General features: G+C 40.9%; 1 long non-coding RNA gene across 2 annotated transcripts in view; it reads left to right on the top strand.

The window, feature by feature from the left end:
* Positions 1–4,710, top strand: part of LOC105532623 — a 144,041-nt gene that overhangs the window by 124,894 nt on the left and 14,437 nt on the right. The window contains exon 6 of one of the 2 annotated variants that reach the window (XR_001005018.1): positions 2,147–2,352. The exons of the other annotated variant lie outside the window; for it this stretch is intronic. This is a non-coding gene — a long non-coding RNA (uncharacterized LOC105532623). The remainder of the gene's footprint in view (positions 1–2,146; positions 2,353–4,710) is intronic. 2 annotated transcript variants of the gene reach the window in all.

Genomic DNA, 4,710 nt, shown 5'->3' with positions numbered 1-4,710 from the left:
TAGAGACGGGGTTTCACCGTGTTAGCCAGGATGGTCTCGATCTCCTGACCTTGTGATCCGCCCGTCTCGGCCTCCCAAAGTGCTAGGATTACAGGCTTGAGCCACCGCGCCCGGCCTTGTATGTCTTCTTATTTTTCACTTTAAAAAATTTTTTTCCTTTTTTTGTCTTAGTTCATTTTCTGTTGCTTATAACACCGTTTGTATGTCTTCTTTTGAGAAATGTTTGACCATTTTAAAATCAGAGTATCTGTTTTTGCATTTTGCTACTGATTTGTTTGAGTGCCTTAAATACTCTGGTTATTAACCTTTTATAGGAGAGATTGTTTGCAAATATTTTCTCCATTCTGTGGGTTGTCTTTTCACTTTGTTGACTGTTTCCTTTGCTGTGGCAGAAACTTTTTAGCTTGATATAATCCTGTTTGTCTATTTTTGCTTTAGTTGCCTGTGCTTTTGAGGTCTTATGCAAAAAATCTTTGCCCAGCCCAATGTCCTGGAGCATTTCTCCAATGTTTTCTTATAGTAGTTTTATAGTTTCAGGTCTTACATTTTAGCCTTTAATCCATTTTGAGTTGACTTGTATACATGGAGAAAGATGGGGATCTAGTTTCATTCTTTTGCATGTGCCTTTCAGTTTTCCCAGCACCATTTATTAAAGAGACTGTCCTTTCCCCAAGGGATGTTCTTGCCACCTTTGTTGAAAATGAGTTGGCTGCAAGTGTGTGGATTTATTCTGGGGTCTCTATTCTGTTTAATTGGTCTATTTCCTCATTTTCCCTTTTTCAGTTTTTCATAGCCCGATGAAGTAAATAGAGCATGAAAAATGATCCTCACTTTAGAGGTGAAAAAATCAAAAGGCAGAAATGATAAATAAATCACTTACACTCACATAACTGGTTGTTGCCATGGAAAGAGCCAGAACTCTTGCCTTCTGACTTCTTGGCTGTTGCTGTACTATGGTGCTCATGAATAAATTTACCTCATATAGAGTGTTGTAGAGATGAGAGCAGGAGTAATATGATTGCCATAGAGATCAGTATAGGAAAGGATGCCAATTTCATGATAGAGGGGAATGACTCAGAGAAAGCCTTTGGTTCACCTCTAAGGACAAGGCCCATTAGCATAGATATATCCGATGTTCATGCAGGGGACATATTCCCACTAAAATTTGAATTTAAAAATCTCCAGGTCTTTCACAAGTAACCAAATAGCATCACATTTTGAGGGCAGAAGACAATAACAGTCATCATCAGAAACATCTGTGGAATGCTCAATCTGGACCAGGTGCTGCATTAAGAGCTTTGTATCCATCATGTCCTTTAATAACCACCCTGTAAGGAAGGTACTAGGACTGTCCTTGTTTTACAGCTCAGGAAATAGAAGCTTAAGTGGTTTGTCGAGGTCTTAAAACTAATAAACCACAGAGCTGAGAATGAACCCAAGCAGCCTGTCCCCAAAGCCCATGTGTTTCCACAACATTATTTCCAGCTCCTGCGTATCAACTGTAATGTCTGTGAGGCAGAGGAATGGGGGTGGACCTGACCCTGAAGATTGAGTTCAGTGGTTAGATGGCGTCTGAGAAGGCAGACTCCAGAGGGGCAGCCTCAGTAAAAGGAGCCTGGAACCCACCAAGGCTTTTCTCCTGCGGCCTCTCCTGCAGTGCTGTGTCTCAAGAGACAAATCTGTTGGTAAAGAGCAGCCGAGTGTCAAGGAACAAAGCATGATTTTCTCACCTCTGTTTCCCTCTTGTTGTTCAGAAGTTTATTTCTGCTTGTCGGTTCCTTTTCAGAAGTGATTTTCTAGATCTTGATGTGGTCACCAGTAGAATTAGGTGTCCATCTTCCTGAATTTTTAGCATGTTTTCTAACTTTAGAAGACTGCTTCTGAAGAGACAAATAAAATATTCCTTAGACATGGATGTGCAGAGGCTTCTCTCAGTGGAGTGTGCTTTCTGTTCATCCCCACATCCTGCCTCAGTTCCTAAAGCATAGGTGAGAAGTGAAGCCAGCTGTTCTCCTGAGAACCCATCATTTGTTCTCTGGGGACCTGATTCATTCCTCAACTCAAAAATGCTATGCAGCAGCCCTTTGAAATGAAATGCTTTTCTATTGAACCAGAAAATAATCACATCCTCCCATTTACTCTTTAGGGTACAAATTGATCTGACTTGATTTGTCAGAGAGCCAGAACTGCAGGCAAATAGACGCCAGAGAAATCAACCGATCTTTTAAGCCAGCAGTAATTGTTCCTCCTGTCGGCTGGCTAAATGAGTTGTATCTGGAGGAGATGCTCAGAATGAATCAGAATGCTCGAGGTGACAGAAACACAGAGCATTCCAAAGTGGGCTGTAACAGAGTAAGTGTTTCTTCATGTCTTACAAGGGTTTGGTTTCATGTTTTTTCCCCTTTCCCTCTTATTCTGTCTCCTGGGGCTAGTGTTATCTGGCAGAGACCAAGCTGATGCATGTATATAATAGCAAGGAATAGTAGTTTGTGTGGGGATGAGGGAAGGTGAGTATTAGCATTTAATCCTAGAATATACTTACCTGTGTCTCAGTCACTAAACCCAGGAAGTTCCTATAGAATAGGCACCACCAAAGAGGCGGTAAAATCCCTTTGCTGGCGAGCTGTCCATCTTTTTTTTTTTTTTTTTTAAGACAGAGTCTCACTCTGTTGCCTAGGTTGGAATACAGTGGCACCCTCCCAAGTAGCTGGGATTACAGGCATGTCCTACCACGCCCAGCTAATTTGTGTATTTTTAGTAGAGATGGAGTTTCACCATGTTGGCCAGGCTGGTCTCAAACTCCTGACCAGTGATCCTCCTGCCTCGGCCTCCCAAAGTGGTGGGATTACAGGTGTGAGTCACTGTGCCTGGCCCCATTGTTTTTAAATTAAAAAAAAAATGAAATAGTTTGAACATACAGGAAAACTGCAAAATATAATTTACACTCATGTACCGACTACCCAGAGTCATATTAGCATTGGTTCTCTTTTTTTTCTTCCTTTTTCCCTCTCTTGCTCTTTTCTTCCCTCCCTTCCTTCTTTTGAAACAAAATGTTGCAGTATAGCTAAATCTCCATTTATCACATTGTTTTATTTATTTATCTTCCTTTCCAGAAGGAGCTGATATCATAAGGTTAGAATTTATCTTTCTTGTTCATTAAAATTACCTTATATATATGCAGAAATAATATGCAGCACTCTTTGGGGGTAGGTTTTTAATATTAACCTATGTGGTATATTTTATATGTATTCTTTTACAACTTTTTTACATTTTTTGTTGGGATTTAGCCATGCTGATACTAATAGGTCTAGTACATTTGTTTTAACTGCTGCATTGAATTGCTTTATATGACTAACCTCAACTTTATTTAACTTTACTCTGTTATGAACATGTTTTTTCCTACTATAAACAATGCTGCAATACTTGTGAGATCTCTTCAGGCCCAGGTGTAAGGTTTTTTTCTACAGGGTATATATTTAAGAGCGGAATTGCTGGGTTACAAGATTGGCTTTTCTTCAACTTTACTAGCTATTATCAAATTGTGAAACTGTGCACTTAAAAATAGTTTATACAGCATCCCCCTAAAGGATAGACCAAAAAGGAATAAGATGTAGGAATCGAATAGCAAAAAGATGTAACAAAAAAACTAGTTCAGTAAAGCACATTATGTTTGTTTTCTGTAACCTGGTCCATGATCTTTCTGGTTGTATTTCCTTTCTTGAAATAAGACTCTAATGCAATCTGTATCCTACGTGAGGTAAAATAGTGCCTGAACTACCATCTCTATACTATTCCACCATAAATAGACAAGGCAAGTAGCTGGGTAAGAGCTCCTAAGTTATCCTTCTGAGCTCCAGACTTTCATTCCATAACTTTATCTTCAGACTTTGTTGCAATATGTGCCCAGGTTGGGAAAGTAGCTTCATTTTGTAATCACCCATAAAATCTGAAGAAAACCAGGTCTTAAAAAAGGTGGAATGTACCAATCCCCTGGAGGATATCAGAGTATCTGGTGCGGGTCACAGAAACCTCTGACCATCAGAAATAGAAATGAAAAAAGATCTTTATTTCATGGTGTAACCAGCTTGTGAGTACACATTTGGACACACTCATTTTGATGCTTCCATTTACAGTGGTTCTAAACCCTATAGGCTTATGCTAAACTTCCACCACCTTCCCCTCAGAGGCATCCCCCCAGTTATTTCAAGGGGGTCCCCAAGGTGTTGGCTCATCACATGCGCTGAGAAACACGTTTGCTTGTGTGATGCCTTGGCTTCTTTGTCAGGGGACTGTACCCTGGGTTGGCCCTCAGTGAGAATGGGACTCCATTAGGCACATCCATATTCTTCCCTTCTTAGGAAGCCAGAGCTATCTGTATGCGTGGCAGGGTTGGGATAGGGTGAGAAGGGGAGCAGGACCTTTTCTCTAGCTCTCCTCTCGGGCTCTAAAGCAGCACACATGTACCCAGCTTTGCTCAAAGCCTCCCTTCTGCTTCTGCACAATTCCTCATGTTTTTGAGATTCAAAATTATTTTTTTGCCACAGGGTTGGAGTCGGGGTGGGGAAAATGTTACTCCATTCTCACTATTGTCACCCTATTTCCTGTCTCTCCTCCTAGGCACTGTGTCTCAGTACTCTCCCAACTTGGTCCCCAGGCAGTGAGCGCTTCATGGCCAGGGAGAGATAGGACTGAACCCTTGTACCTTCAAAC

Source organism: Mandrillus leucophaeus, unplaced genomic scaffold (assembly GCF_000951045.1).
Source record: "Mandrillus leucophaeus isolate KB7577 unplaced genomic scaffold, Mleu.le_1.0 Scaffold974, whole genome shotgun sequence".
Classification (NCBI taxonomy): Eukaryota; Metazoa; Chordata; class Mammalia; order Primates; family Cercopithecidae; genus Mandrillus; species Mandrillus leucophaeus.
This window is presented reverse-complemented; position numbering and strand designations above follow the sequence as displayed.